Source organism: Corvus kubaryi, unplaced genomic scaffold (assembly GCF_017639235.1).
Source record: "Corvus kubaryi isolate FWS band 111438036 unplaced genomic scaffold, C.kubaryi_AGA036_p1.0 37284, whole genome shotgun sequence".
Classification (NCBI taxonomy): Eukaryota; Metazoa; Chordata; class Aves; order Passeriformes; family Corvidae; genus Corvus; species Corvus kubaryi.
Genome location: NW_024581088.1, coordinates 499482 through 515385, shown reverse-complemented (window position 1 = coordinate 515385; position 15904 = coordinate 499482). Strand labels below are relative to the sequence as shown.

General features: G+C 59.7%; 1 long non-coding RNA gene across 1 annotated transcript; it reads left to right on the top strand.

Annotated features, from left to right (window-relative positions):
* The first annotated feature begins 9216 nt into the window (after positions 1-9216).
* LOC121663513 lies at positions 9217-11126 on the top strand. Its single transcript, XR_006015656.1, has 2 exons — positions 9217-9343; positions 10427-11126. It is a non-coding gene; the product is annotated as an uncharacterized LOC121663513 (long non-coding RNA).
* The last annotated feature ends 4778 nt before the right edge of the window (positions 11127-15904 follow it).

Sequence of the window (15904 nt, the reverse complement as noted above, 5' to 3'; positions counted from 1 at the left end):
TGGTGTGGTTGGGAGGCAGCACCAGGCCCTGCACACAGGAGGGGTGGACAAGCAGGGGTGGAAACACCCATCCAGCCTCCTGCTTCTGCAGATCTGACTGCTTTAAGTGTCAGCTCAGTGTGTGTAACACTTGAACTCCTGAGGGATTCGGCTTGCTTAGCTGATGGCTCTTGCTTGAGTTGTTTTGTTTCAGTTCAGCAGCAGCCACCAGTCACGAAGGGCCAAGTGAAGTAATTTTTTTTTTCCCTGTGATAATCCTGGAGCTGGAAAGCTCAATTTTTGTTTTCTTGAGACAAACAGTGGAAGTTATTACAGCCTGAAAATTGCACTTGGTCTGGGTTGAGAGTGACTGCAGCACAGGGAATTCAGGACTGGCTGGGGAGTGACACTGCCAGGAAGGCAGAGGTGATGGCCTCTCTGCACTGCTCTGGTTTGTAGAGCTGCTCACAAGAAATGAGTCCCAGGTGCCCCAGGTCAGAGAGAGCATGGCCTCCTGTGGAGATTTGGAGCAGATGTGTGGTGGGACAAGCCTGGAGCACAGGGGGCTGGAAGGGAAGGTGCCTTAAGCCACATTTTGCTTGGGTCCTTGCAGATGTGGTGCTGAAGTAATGAGTATTTGCTCAGTGCAGACCAGGGCCAAGTCAAGTCCTTGCTGGGCCCTGAGCTCCAGCAAACGTCTCCAGGTGCAGATCCACCTTTTGTGGGAAGAGCTGAGAGCACCCTCCTCTTGGGAAGACAGAGCAGCAGGTTCAGTTCTGCAGTCAAAAGGGGGAATTGACCGTGACTTTCACACACCCCTGGTGAAATCAAAGCCCTTGAGCTGCCTGGCGAGTCATCCTTCAGGCTTGCTTCGTTGCAGTGTAGGCAGGAGATGGACCTTGGGAGCTCCCAGTAGGCCAGGCCTGTGGGACAGAGATCTGACTGTCCCAGCAGCCCAGGGCCTCTGCAGGATGTTCAGGTTTAGGTATTCTGGGCACAGGCCTCTGGGCTCTGGAGGGCAATTTTGGCCCAGCTGTGCCATGAGGGGCACAGGGTGACCTGGGATCCCCCCAGATGCATTCATCCCCAGTGGAATGGTCTGGGAAAGCTGCAGCCAGGGCTGTCTGGGCAGCCTGACACATTCAGGATGGAAGGGAACAAGGAGGATGAGGGGGGTGGCTCTTTATCCAGCTGGCTGGAGATTGGTTTTGGGCAGCAAGGGTTTGTCTCCAGCCAGGCTGGGAGGATGTAGGGTGACAGATCCGCCCCTCCCGTGCCCAGCCCGGGGAGCCTCACGCTGGTGGTGCCGCGGGGTGGCAGCACGGCCCTGGGCTGGGGAACTGCTGGAGACCGACTGAGCCACAAGCTCCAGTTCCTGCTGTTTCACAGCACCGTTCAGTCCCGACTGCCTTCCTTCCCTTGGCTGCAGGGAATGGCCATGCTGGAGGTGCTCCAAGGCTGGAGCCACATCAGGACCCAGGACCCTTGTCCCCTGGCCCCGTGATGCAGAGGAGGTGACAAGAGGGCTCTGCACAGGACCCTAAGCAGGATGGGCTTGTTTGGCTGCGGTTGCTGTGGGGCTGAGGCTCCGCGGTTCTCATCTCCCTTCCTGGGAAGTTGCAGTCACCGCTCAGGGCTGGGAACTTTGCTTAGGAAATTGTCCCCAGGGCGCAGTGTGCACTGTCACTGTGCCTCTCGGGGAAACTGAGGGGGTATGGAAACCCTGCAGAGACCTCACCCCTTGCTGGAAGCCCAAGTGCTCCAGGATATGTAGGGTTAAGACTGGCAGGAGCTGCAGTGCAGGTGCAAAGGAGCCACCCCAGCGAGGAAAATGGGTCGAACGTGGTGGTTCTTGAGAGCTGCACCTCCTGTGCCTGCAGCGCTTCCAGGAACGTGGTGCCTCTCACCAGGCTGACCCCGAGCCCGTTCCCTGCGAGCTCCCTCGCATCCCACATCGCGCAGCCCCGGTGATCCACTTCTCCCGCAAGGCTCCCAAAAGGAGCCTGCCAGTGAGACTCCAGCCCCGGAGCTGCCTGGGGTTTGCACCAGCCAAAAGCAAACGATGCGGAGCTTTATTGCTGCAAAAAAAGTAGGGCAGGGAGCTCTCACGTTGAAGAAACTGGAGGAAAAATGTGCGGTGGCAGCCGGAGCGGGAATCGGGAGAGAAAAGCGGCAACGGGCTGGGAGCGGAGATGTGAGTCAGGACGGCTCCTCCCCCTGCACCAAATGACGCTCAAATATTTCAGCCAGGCCCGAAAATGCTGCAGGTTTGGCATCCCTGGCAGCCTGGCAGCTCTGGGCAGCGGGGCCAGGGCAGCCCCGGCAGGAAACACGAGCCAGTAGATTTCGTGCGGGTTTTGAGAACCGATACCCCGGCTCTCCCTGCGGACGAGAAAAGTGACTTTCCAAACCGCAGAGCACTCGGTGCTTCTGCAGAGGCAGCTGCCGGGAAATGCCTGTCCCCACCTGCGCGGGGCCCCTCCGGCGCTGCCCGGGGACGGGGACCTGCCCACACCCCGGTCAGAGCGGCCTCTGGCCTCCCACTTGGGCCACACAGGCTTCAGGTGAAGGGGGACGTGGATGAGAGCACACTGGACCCTGCCCAGGGGGCCGAGGCAGGGTGACCCCCCCATTGTGCCCCCGGGGCTGCTCTGCCTGCTGTGGCACACTGAGATGCTGCCCGGGCTGGCAGCAGCAGCATGGAATCATGGCATGGTTTGAGCTGGAATGGCCTTTACAGACCATCTTGTTCCCTACCTTGCCATGGGCAGGGACATCTTCCATTATCCCAGGGTGCTCCAAGCCCCAATCTCCAACCTGGCCTTGGCCACTGCCAGGGATCCAGGGGCAGCCCCAGCTGCTCTGGGCACCCTGTGCCAGGGCCTGCCCACCCTGCCAGGGAACAATTCCTTCCCAAGATCCCATCCAGCCCTGCCCTCTGCCAGTGGGGAGCCATTCCCTGGGTCCTGTCACTCCAGGCCGTTGTCCATTGTCTCTCTCCATCTTTCCTGTAATTTCCCTTCAGGTACTGGAAAGCCACGATTAGGTCACCCCGAAAGCTTCTCTTTTCCACGCTGAACAATCCCAATTCTCTCAGCCTTTCCTGATAGGAGAGGTGCTCCTACTCTCTGAGAATCATTCCTGCTTCACCCTAATTCCACTTTCACTTCTTCACTGGCTCCCAGTGCAGACTTGGACTTTCCCAGGTTCCTTTTGGCCACCCTGTGTGCCTGGGGGGAACTGGTTACCTCAGGGATGTGGAAACCCTTGGGGATAGGTGGTAGGGGTGGGGAAAAAGCCCCAAACAAACCCCAGATTAAGACTGTTATCCTTGGAAACTGGCTGAGGAGACCTTGGCAGGTGGAGGTGATGGGGAAGATGACCTGGGTTGTCCTGGTACCTGGAGGGAAATGTTGCTGTAGAGAGGATGGTAAAGCCCAGGGCATGCCAGGAATGGGTGCCCCATCCTGCCCGTCACCTCCATGTCAGGGCACATGGGCAGAAGTCACCGAAGCCCCTGTGTCTGATGTGGTGGGGAGAGGAGGGGCCCAGATCTGAGCAGCAGCAAGATGGGGGGGAGGGGCAAGCTAGGAGAGCTCTCAAAGTATGGCAGGAACGGGGCCCAGCTGCCACGTGCCCAGCCCAGGGAACCCTGGTGCACTGGGATGGAGGCAGGTGGGCAAGGAACTGGGATGTGCTCCCTGCTGAGGGGATCTGCGAGGAAAACAGGGAGCTCTGATGCATGATGGGTCCTCTGGGTGTTTTCCCCTCAGGAACCGCAGTGGAAGGAGGAGGCTCTGCTTTTGAAGGGGAGAGGCTGCCCATGGGTCTGCCCACAGAGTTGGGGTTCTGGAGTCTGGTGGGGGGTCCCAAACCTCCTCTAGACTGAGAGCTCTCACCTCCCTGGTCTGCTCCATCATGGGAAGGGAGATGCCAGGGGTTGGGCAGGGCAGAGTGGAGTCTCAGCTTGGTAGTGGAAGTGGCTGAGGGTGCTGAGGACACGTTTCCTGAGGGCGCATGGCAAAGTGAGACCACAGCTGAAGTCCAAGGAGGGATTTGAGAATCTGATGGTATCTCCCCATCCCCAGACCTCCTGCAGCATCCCAGGTGGCACTTGTCCTTCCCTTCTCCTTGCCAGCTGCATGTCACCCAGGCTGATGCTGGGCTGAAAGGGGCTTTTCCCCTCCAAGGTCCTTCTGCATGGGCAGTTGCAGAAGAGCCACTGAGTGCCCAAACAGAGCCCTGGGACTTGTGCTGGGAGAGGACACTGCACCTCTGGTCCCCAAATGCCCCAGGTGTGTGGTACAGGGCAACACACTCCAGTGGCTGCAGGATCTGTCCCCTTGGCCAGGCTGGGGCTTTGGAACTGCACAGCTGGCCGGAAAGGTGCTGGAAAGGTGCCATCAATGCCAGCTTTGGGGAGCTGCTTCCTGGCAGCCCTGAGTGCCTGACCCCCTCCTCTGTGCCTCTGGCCCTCAGACATGCTCAGCTCTTCCTGCCCCTTGTCCTGCAGGGTCAAGGTCGAGGGAGAGCAGGGTCTGTCACCATAGAACTCAGCCCTGCACCTCCTGAGCCCATCCTGCCCCGGGAAATCCACAGCCCAGCCTGGTGCTGCTTCTCATCCCTCCTTCCCCGTACCCCTGCTGGGCTCTGTCCCGGAGCATCCTCCATCCCAAGAAGAGGGGGGAAACAGGAGTCACCCATCTGTGCAGCACCGGCCGCCGTGGGGGCCCCTCCAGAGCCCCCGGGCCGTGGGGTCCCCTTCCCCCACCTGCGTGGCCGGTGGCAGCAGGTGCCACGGAAAATGCCGGAGCAGCCACGGCCCGGCCCAACCGCCCCGCGCCCGCCACTGGCGCAGCCGGGCCGCGATTTTGTCTATATATGGGCAAATCCAGCGCCGTGTCCCCCGCCCGCCCGCGTCACTTCGCCTTTTTGAGGTTTCCCTTCGCGCTCTCATTTGCCTCTCGCCGCCGCCTCCTCGCCCGGCAGTTTCTGGTTGAGTCACTTGTAACGGCCTCGCTCCTGCCCGGCCTCCGGGGCACGGCCGGGCTCGGGCAGGGGGCTGGGGGCGCTCGGGGGGCTCCCCCGAACATCCCGCTCGGGGCCACCTCCCGTGCCCGGCGATGAAACGGGGCTCGGCCCACGCAGGTACCGCAGCCCCTCTGTTGGGCGCACAGGTGGCCTCTCAGCCGTGCCACAGGCGCTGCAGTTCTTCCTTGAAGGTTTGCCATGACGGTGGCAGACAATGCCCTTCCCATCCAAAAAAAGCTCTCAGGGGTGGTGCTTGGCACTCCTGATTTTTTGGTGCTGCAGATGTCCCTAGCACCTGCTCTCCTGGAGCATCCCAGCTCAGAGCCCTCTGTCCCGCGGGCCTTTTAGGAGGCCCCCCTGGCACTGTAAAGCAGAGAGAGCTGTGCCCCCCGTGCCTCTGTCCCGTGTTCTCAGAGGGATGTGGTGCTTTGGGAACACTGTCATTAGGCTTCAGCGTTAGCAGTGGCCTGACTGAGACGCTGTGGCTCCTTTGGGGCCTGGCCAGGAGATGCTACAGCTTGCCCGTGGATCCAGTGGCTCACCCGGCCCCTTGGCCCCAGGGCAGTGGAGGTGGCTCAGGGAGGCTTTGGGTGGGACCATGCTGTTCCTTCTTCTCCTCCTTCTCTTCCTCCACAAGGTGCCGGTTGGATGGGAGCCACGGGGTGCTGGATGGTGGGAATGACTGAGCGTGGCGGGGCAGCTGCTGTCCCCAGCACCGAGCGGGCGGGGTTCGCGGGCCACGCTGAGGCGCCGGCAGGAGCTCGTCTCCTCCAGCGCCGGGGCCGAGGGCAGCACTTCCCCTGCCGGCAGCGAGCGCCGCAACCGCAGGAGAGGAGGGGAAGTTGCTGCAGAGCCGATAAGAAATATCAGCGCTTTCGCAGCGCCTCGGCTGCACGGCCCGACAAGGGCCCTTCCCCCTGCCGAGCGCTGGGCCCGGCCGTGCCGCTGCCCCGCAAGCCGGCTCCCGCTGCCCTGCGCTCCCCGATACCGGCAGCGTTACTGGAAAAGGAACAGCCCCGTCGGTGCTGCGGGGTGGCAGCGAGGCGCCCGTGGTGCTCCGTGCCCAGGAAATCTTGGGGGGCGCGGCAGTGTCTGAGCTGCATCCGGGTGCCCCCAGACGAGGCAGGGGAGGGCAGGGTGCGGGAGCGGTGCCTCGGGGGGACGTGGTTTCTCTCGGGGAGCTGCACCCTGGGAAGCAGCACCTGGGGTCCGTCAGCAAGCCCCCGGGAGATGCGGAGCAGGTGGGCAGGGTGTGGAGAGGGGCCTCGGGAAAGCTGGGGACCGGATATTCTCACGGGGTTCCCAGGGGAGGAAACGCTGCTGTTTCAGCCTCCCCCGACCCCAAAAAGCTCCTGGAGCTCCTTCAGACGGACACGAGTGCAGCAGGACCAAACGATCCAGAGCCAAGGGCTGGGGTAGGAATTCCTGCAGCCTGGTTTGCCAGCCAGTAAAATTAACCAATGGCTGGGGAATGTGGTAAGTTCATCATCAGTTGGAGACTTTCAGAGACCTCATCAGAGCCCAAGGAACCAGATCTGCTGATTTCCTCCTTTCTGAGACCAGCGCAGGCAGAAGGAAATCAGCTCAGGACCCAAAATGTCATATCCCCCATCCGTGCTGGGCTGGGGAAAGAGGAAGCGTCGCCTCCCCCCACTTCTCTGCTGGGAAGGCGCCTATGGCCCCCCTGCATGGCCCCGCAGCAGCACGGGCAGGTGCTGGGCAGGGCTCTGCTGGGGACCCCATTTTGGGAAGGCACAGCTCCCTCCCTGCTGCCATCCTGCACATCCCAGCTCTGGCCACGTGCTTCACTCTCCCCTGACATCTTGTCCTTGGGTGCAATCTCCCCCGGCTGCCTCTGTTGGGAAATATCTTCATCCTGCTTTGCCCCATGGTCAGCCTCAAACGGAGGTTTCCTCAGTGAGCCTGACTTCCCACCCTGTCCCCTCCTCCCAGCTGCAGTATTTACCAGGGACCAGTTTGTCATCAGCCAGGAACATGGCCGTGACCCTGGGGCACGGGGGAAAGTCCCTCAGCAGCACCTCTGGGGCCAAGTCTCTCTCTGGTTGCCCCCCAAAAGGCTCCTTTCTCTGCTGCCTGAGCGTGGTTACCTGTACCCTGTGCAACTTTCACCCCTTGTGATGGCACCCACCACTGCTGGGGACTATCCTCTGGCACTGAGGTGGCTGATGGCACTGGGGGATGTCTCCAGGATGGTCTCTGGGTTGGCAACAATCTGCTCTCAGGCACAGGGTGGGATTGTTGTGGTGTCCTGTGCAGGGCCAGGAGCTGGATTTGATGATCTTTGTTGGTCCCTTCCAAATGAGGATGTTCTGTGGTTCACACCAAAAATGATATTTACACATTTCAGGCCCCCAGGAGGGCCAGTCTGGGAGGCACCTGAAGTCACCTGGCATCAGGAGGCCACCCCATGGACCCAGCCTGCACGTGGTGGCCTCTGCCATGGATGAGTGGCTGCTTACCACAGGCCCCTGGCGAGGCAGAGCGATGTTCCTGGGCTCAGAGCTGCCAAAAGGGCCCTGTGGAGACATCACCAACAGCACTCACATTCCTTGTTGAATTTCTCTCCAGCATAGGGAACAGTGTCCCCAATCCCGTGACCATAAGGAATGGAGATGGGCACAGGGCCAGGGAAGGGTGGGAGACAGGGCAGCCCTTGGCAGGCCAAGGCACAGGGACGGGGCTGCTGGGCTGGTGAATGGGCTCACTCCAGCCAGTTCTGTTTGGTTTCTTCCACTGAAATTCCACCAGCTCAGCCTTGGTTTGGAAAGGCCTTCCCAACCAATTCTCTCTCTCCTAAAGCCTTTTACCTGCTGCCATCAGCACATGTGCAGCTCAAGTCAAATCACTTCTGCCTGTGCTGCTGCTTGGTTATTTTTGGCTTTGCTCTCCCCCTGCCTCCTGCACACCTCACCAGTACCGTTTTTTATACATTTCCGTCCATATTATCAATGTTGAGAGTGAATTGCATTGGCCTAAAAAGGAGCCTTTTGCAGAGGTACACGAAAACCAGTGCAGGGGCAGACATGGCCCCATTTACGGTCACTTTTGGGGATTTAGTTTGTAGGTTTTGATCTAGTTTAGTGGTGGGCTTCCCCTGGCACTGGGACAGGGCGGTGCTGGCCAAGCAAAATCCTCCTGCTCTGTGTCCCAGCACCGTCCCGGTGCCGTCACTGGGGCCATTGTGACCTGGATGTGCCAACCTCCAAACCCAGCTTTCGGTTTTCTTCCCAGGGCCTCACATCCCTGTTGGTCGCTACAGCTGCCCGGGCCGGGGGGAAGTTTGGTGTTGCAGAGCCCTGAAGAGTGAGAGGCTCCAGGAAGCCTCTTATGCAATGCATTTCCTAAAGCACAGGTTTAGGGCCTGTGACTCGCTGGCACCTGTGTCCCCAGTGCTTCACCCCCATGACCAGGCAGCCCCTGAGTCCTGCAGCCCCCGCCAGGGGCTGCTGGACCCTCCGTGGGCAGGAACTGCTGCCGTGCAGGTCCCACCGCTAGCATGGGGCGAGGGGCCGTGGTGCAGCCGAGCAGCCGTGGGAGGTGGATTCAGTTACTGTCACCCTGTGCAAACACCTTTTTTTTTTTCCTTTCTTTTTTTCTTTTTTTTTTTTTTTTTTTTTTTTTTCTGCACAAACATGTTTGTCGCTGTCAGCAGCAAAGCCCAGGAGAGCGTAACCGGCTGGTGCTTCCTGCCCCGGTGCCGGACCGGCTGCGGTCGGGCTGCGGGGCGGCGCTGGGTGGGACCGGCACCGTTATCTGCTCCGCAGCGACGGCTCTTCCTGTGGTCGGGCCACGTGGGCAGGATGGGGTTAAAAGCAGCCCCGCGCCCTGCAGGGGCCCATTGCTCCCCGGCCGGCACCCCATGCAGCACCCCACGACACCGGCACCCAGCACGGGCCACCAGCACCTGGCTTGGGCCACCAGCACCTGGCGCTCACCGCCACACCCGGTGTGGGCCACCGGCTCCTGGCGTGGGTCACCCACACCCAGCGTGGGCCACCGGCACCCAGCGAAGGCCACCCGCGCCCCGACCCGGTAACGGGGGGACCCATGGAGGCGCCACGCGGTGCTGGAGGAGCAGCATGGGGTGTCCAGGGGGGCTCTGGTGCCAGCGCCAGGGGGGCAGTGGGTGCTGGGGGCTGATGACAGGTAAGGGGGCCCTGCCCACGAGGGGGGCACCGTGGGCAGCGGGGGAGGAGGTGCCGTGCTGGCGGGCGGGCGGAGGCGGGAAGTGCCCAAAGCAGAAGTTGACACCCAGGGGGTTTTTGGTGGCAGCCGGGATGGGACCGGGTGGACGTGGAGGCTGTTGTGGCAGGTGAGGCTCTTGGGGCTGGGTGGTCTGAATCACGGGGATCTGCAAGTAACCCCGAAGGGCTGTGGGGGCATCCAAAGGATCTCCGTGTGTCTGGGAGATGGGGCGAGGGGGGCCCAAGGGGAGCGCCAGGACATGGAGCTCCTGTGGCCTCAGGGCAGGGGGATGGGGCAAAGGGGACTTCAGTAAAGGATGGGAGAATAAGAAGGGTCCCCATGAGGACATTTCAGGAGGGACCCACTGCCACAGGATCGCCACCATGGGGACAAGGCAATGCAAGGTCCTCATCATGTGGATGGTGTCTGCCCTGGGCTCGCCACCACGGGGACAAGGCAGAGGAGCCCTTTGTGGCCAGGGTGCCATTTAGGTGGGGTCCCCTCACGGGGACATGGCACAGTGGGCTCTCTGTGATGCAGATGGGATTTGAGGGACAAAGATGGAGTTTGAGGTGGGATCTCACCCTTGGGGTCCAGACATGAGGGCCCTCTGAGACCAGGATGGAGTCTGAAGGGCAGCGATGGAGTTCAAGGTGGAATCTCCCATGTGGGGACAAGGCAAGGGGGTCCTTCGGGAATGGGATGGGGTATGAGGTGGAGGTGTCCCCCTGGGGTCAAAGCAAACACACTCTCTGTGCCCAGGATGAAGTTTGAGAGGGAGTGGGGGAGTTTGGGGTGGGGGGGTTTGGGGTAGGGTCCCTACCAACAGGGACCAGGCATTTGGGTTCTCTGTGACCCAGATGGGGTCTGGGGTGGAATCCCTCCTTGAGGGACAAGTGAAAGCTTATTCCTGTGACTAGGATGGGGTCTGATGTGGGGTCCTTCCTTTGGGAATGAGTCAAAACTGTCCCTTATGACTAGGATGAGGTATTGAGTGGCCTCCCTGCCTTGGGGAAAAAGTGAGATGTCCCCTGTGCCCAGGACAGGGCTGGAGGTGGGACAATGGGGTATGAGGTAGAGTCTCACCGGTGGGGACAAGGGTGATGATGTCCCCCATGCTCAGGGTGGGGGTTTTGGGGAGACAAGGGAGGGCAAGGCAGGATCTCCCCCGTGGGATAAGGATGTCCCCCGTGCTTGGCATGGCTCCCAGGAGGTGACACTGCCAGAGAGTCTCTGTCCCGGGGCCAGACCAGACCTGCCATTCGCGTCCCTGGCCACACCAGGCCCATGGCGGGGCCACGTGGGGCGCGGCAGTGGCCCCGCGCGGGGAAGGAGCTGCACGCTGGAGGAGAGCGGCCGCCGACAGCGACTGAGAGACAGTGCAGTCACCCATAAAGTAGAAAGCACTACTAAACAGCACTGCAGGGTGTAGTGTTTCCTACTTTATGGATGAGTGTACTGTGGGCTACGGAGAAGAGAGCACGGAGAGCGCCGGGACCCGCAAGCCCGTCGGGAGCCGCACGCGGGCTGAGAGCGGCCAACGGGCCCTGCCTGGCTCACAGCACCCACCCAGAGCTCCACCGCCCTCCCTGGGGATGCTCTGCTTGTCCCCACGTGTCCCCTCAGCACCTGGGATGGCCACGTGGGCGGGAGGGGTCGCCGGCCCAGTGTCCCATGAGTGCCACTGAAGGGACCCATCCCGTTGGAGCGAGCCTCACACTGGGGGGCCAGGTAGGCAGCAGAGCCTCCAATGCACATTTTTACCCCCATCTTCATTTTCCACGTGGTGAAGCACTGGGAAGAGCTGGGCAGTGGCGACCACGTGCAGCAGGGGAGGCAGAGTGGGGTTCCTGGTGATTGCTGGGTTCAGCGGGCTGAGGGACTGCTAAATAAAACTCTTTTGGTATTGACTTGTGGATTTTTTTATTCAACTCCTGGGAAATGCAGAACTGGGGAAGAGCTCCTTGCCGTGCCCAGGGCCACGTGCAGTGGGGTCATCCCGGATTTGGAGCCTTGGGGAGCCTTGGGGACACCACGGGTGGGGGTGGTGGCCGGCAAATCTCAGCCCATTGACACAGGACTGTCCCCTTCAGTCCCTCGGGGGTCACCAGCAAAGCTGCTGTGTCCCGTGACAGCTCCGGCCGTGGTCACAAGGGCACGTGAAGCCAAAAAATCCTCCTACAATCCCAGTCTCCCTCCAGCCACACACCCCTGGCCTGTGTTTCCTGGGGGTCTAAAACCAACCCAGCTTCCGCAGAGGATGTTTGGTCCTTGTTCCCAAATGTCAGCTCCCAAAACCCCTTCAGGCATCTTCCCTTTGTCTCTGACTGCCCATGTCCTGCCTGTGGGAGAGATCATCTAAAAACAGTAGAAAAAAATACTAAAAATATTTTTTGCTTTCTTTTTTGAGCCCAAATGTCGGTGGAAAGTTTTTACATTTTGTAGAACTTCTTGCGCTGATCTCAGGATCATTTGGGGGGGGCTTAATGAGTTTGTGGTATTTTTCTTTCACTGGGCTGTTCAGAAAGGACTGGGATGTTTTACTTCTCCTTGCTGTCCCAGCTTTCCCACGTTCCCTGGCTTTGTGGCTGTTCAAAGGGGATGGGGAAGGAAAAAAAATCAAATCAAAACTGTCGTCATGGTCACAAGGAGACAAATTTTTAAACAGTAAAAACGAAAAGGGCTAAAAAAAACCCCAAGCAGCCACTGCAGACTGCCCTGAGCAGCTTTCAGTTTGTGAGCGCCAGGAGGGAAAAGCAAGTTCACATTTTTAACGTGCAAAAGCTTTGAAAATTCACCTCTTAATAATGTGTATTCAACTATTAGGAAGGATAAATATCCAAGTTTCATGACCAAGGACTATTGTGGTTACAGCTACTACTCAGTGGTCACTGCTGGGAGAGACGGTTGGAAAGGTGGTTCTTGCTGAGAGCAGCAAAACAGAAACTGCTACTTTTTTCCTGTTTTTTTAAATAAAACCCTCCATTTTTTCAAGCCCTCCTTCCATCCTGAAGGCATTTTAGAGGTTCCTGCAAGGAAACGTGTCCTGTCCCTGCTGGGGTGAGCTCCCAGTCTCCATAGGACCTCGCTGTGCTCATCAGTTCCCTGGTTGATGCCACGCAGGCCGGGTGGTCCCCAGGCCCTGCTGCTCTGCTGACCCAAAAATGCCCTGAGCAGGGCAGGCTTTGGGACTGTGACCCCTGGGGTTGTGGGGGGTGTGGGTGCCCATCCCAGCACTCTTGGGATGGCTCTGGAAGGGCTGTAGGGACTGACAGAGCCCAGCCAGGCTCTTGCCAGGCTCTCCCGCACAGCCCCAGTACCTGAACTGGTGTTGCCACGCCACGCCATCTGGGGCTACCATGGCTGGGGCTCACCGTGACCCCTGGCAGGGCCAGTCCAGCACATTCCTTTTCTAGGTTGTTTCTAGCAGGGGCTCTGTCCCAGTGCTGCTGCAGAGCGTGGAGCCATTCTCTGCCAGTGCCCACGTGCTGCTGGGGATGGCAGCAGCAGCGGGAAGGGTGACTGCGGGCAATGTGGCCATGTGCATCTCCTCCTTGGAGCTGCTGCAGGACACATCAGACCTCAGGCTCAGGAGGTGGGAATGGCAGCTGCAGGGCTCTGCTGGCAGAGCAGGTGGCTGCTTATGTCACTGCACGTCCCTGCAGCCACCAGCGATGCTCCTGCAGAGACAGGAGGGATCATGTGCTAGAGGCATTCCCAGGGAACTGCTGGAAGGAGGATGGGAATGGCTTGGCACCCACCAATCACACCTCAGGCTGGAGGTGTCCCTGAGTGCTGACACACATCACTGTCCCCACACCCTGGGGACCTCCCTCAGGGCTGCCTTGGCCCCCCCGTGCTCATTCTTGTGCTTCTTTTTCATCTGAAACCACAGCAGAGCTCTCACTGCCCACTCCAGTCCCTGCTGGAACCCACAGGGCAAGGGGAGGACCTCAGGAGGACTCATCAGGTGCTAACTGGACTTAATTGCCTGTAGGACCTGCAGGTGCTGGGCCAGGAGCATCAGTGAGGCTCAGCCCTGGTTCTTCAGGCCTTGGCTGAGCTTCTATGTAGGAATAAAGCTCTGTGGAGTCTGATCTCCTCAGTGGTCCCTGGATCATCACTGTAAGAATCTTGTCTCCAGCCACTTGTGCTGGCTGGAGCCCAGACCAACAGGCTTCTCTTTGGCCCTGCACCTGGCTGGACCCACCTTTGCTGGAGCCTTATCTGTAGTCCCAGCTCTGTCTCCTCCTGATCCTGGCTGGGGTCCCTGTCCTGGTTCATCTGATCTTGTCTGGGGCTGCCAAGGGACCCCATTACCACTGTCCTGCCCAGGAGCTCTGGGATGGCTCCCTGGGGTTTGAGGATGCTGTGTGTTCTGGATCACACCTGGGCTCCCACTTGCTGCCCACTGGAGCAGCCCTATCCTTGCTGCTCCCTGATGGAGAGGGAGCACCATACACTGGATCCCTGTCCCTGCACCGCCGGGTGCAGGCCTGGCTCCCTGGAGACCTTTGGAGAGCAATGGGAGCTGTTGGAGGGCTCTCCTGGGACCTTTGTCATCTCCCCACCTTTGATCTGTTGATCTTGAGCTCTCCAATGTCACTGTTTCTCATAATTTTCTCTACGTCATCACCTCCTTTCCCTGAGCCTGTGGTTCCCCTGTCCTGAGAGAGTTTCAATGATCTTTCTAGGTCTCCTCTGCAGGGAGCACAGCCCCTGGCAGATCCATGGGTGACCTGGAGGACCAAGGGGATCTGTAGCACCCCATCCCCATAGCCCTCATGAGAACTTAGTGACTCACAGCTCAGGGAGCTCTTGAGCCACTGAGTCTTCAACAGCCCAGATGAATTTTTCCTCTTGTATTGTTAGTAAGACTTTAAGGACTTATCCAGCTGTAGGCTGGCCAAGGTGTGAAAGATCATCTCCAGCTTCTCAAGCTCAAGGCCCCAGGAGACATCCTCTCCCCAGGAATGGTGTGGGGGGTGTGGACACCCCATCCTTCACCTCACCTGACTGGGACTTTCACTGAATGCTGTGGGCGATCCAGACGTGAGCCTGGGGCATCCCTGGCCCCTCTTTCTCCAGGTCCCAGCAGTGCCATGGAGCCAGGTGGGTCTGGCACAGATGAGTGGGACAAGGGGAAAGACAGTGGTGGCAGCAGGTCCCGGATGAGCCATGCAGAGCCTGTGAGCAGCGCAGGGCAGTGGAGGCACAAACCAGGCTGGGGTTCTGAGAAGGCTGCGAAGCCACACGAGATCTTATCAGGGCACTTTTCTCCTCCCACTGCTGCTGCCTCTTCTAATGAAACCTGCTTGTTCTGTCTCCACAGGGAGCTGAGCAGTGCCTGGGCATTCTTCCACACCGGTTCAGCACCTGCACAGCCTGCCTGGTACCTTGCCAGGGGGAACAGCCATGGGCAGGAACTGAGGGGATCTGAGCAGTGGGAGATGGTGGGATCTCTCCTGACCCGTTCCTGCAGCAGAAGGAGTCACGTAAGCTGGTGTTTTGAAGGTGCATGAGTACCAGAACACACAGGAAGGTGGGATCGGTTTTCTGGAATCTTCCCTTTGGGCTGTTGGCTGCATTTTCTGCTCATTGCAAGCTTGGGACTTCCCCCCACCACACAAACAGCCCTTAGGAATGGGCTCAGAGATCTAGGATTCAGGCGGGATGGCAGAGTCCTGCACGCTGTGAGAGGTGACTCGTAGCCACACCCAGAGGTGAGAGGTGACTTGCCTGTGCTGCCTGGGCTCAGGAAGAGGTGACACACAGGCGATGGCATTGGGTTCAAGAGGTGACACATCTGCACATCTGGATGGGCTGGAGAAGCTGCTCAAAGGAGGTGCCTACAAAGTGGTGTCTGACAGGGGCACTAAAGACCCCCACGGTACCTCCCCTGCAGCAGGTGGCCCAGGCAGCTTCTCCTGGGAGCAGCACGTGTGAGATGCCACACAACACCCCCACGCCGCAGCAGGGAGGCACCAGCAGTGGGGCTGAGAGCTATTGCCACGCACAAGGGCATGGGGAGGCAGGACCTGTCCCAGATGCTCAGGGGTTTGGGGATCATCAAGTGCTCTTGGGTTTGGGATCAGCAAACCTTGCTCTGCAGTGGGTCAAGCACTGAGTGGGGCTGGGGAGCCGGGCCAGACAGATGTCCCCCAGGGTGGCCCAGTGGCTTTTCCCTGAGCATCACTAACACTGTGCAGCCTGATGTATGGTGTGATCTTCTTCAAAGACACAGCACGGCAGGGAGGAGGCAGAGAGAGACAGAGCACGCGTCTGCCTGCTGCGTGTGCTCAGGGATGGCAGTGTCCGCTTGGCTCTGGCGTAATGCTGCGAGCTCCTGTCGCCAAGGATCGTATCAGCCACCCCCTCCCTCCCTGCCCGCACCACCCTCTGCCTCTTGTCCCGGGAGTGCTGCAGGTGGGGCCCAGCCCTTGTCAGAAGAGGGTTGTTTCCAGAACGGTGTGTCAGGGAGGTACCGAGGTTTCGCTGCCGTGGAAGAAAGGTGTGCGGGCATGCCTGGGAGAGAACCAGGCATCCTGGGGCAGAGCTGAGCATCCCCAGGGCAAAGTCGGGCATGCCTGGGGCAGAGATGGGCATCCTTGCAGCACATCAGGCATCCTCGGGCACAGCTGAGCATTCTCGAGGCAGAGATGGGCATCCCTGGGGCAGAACCGGGCAT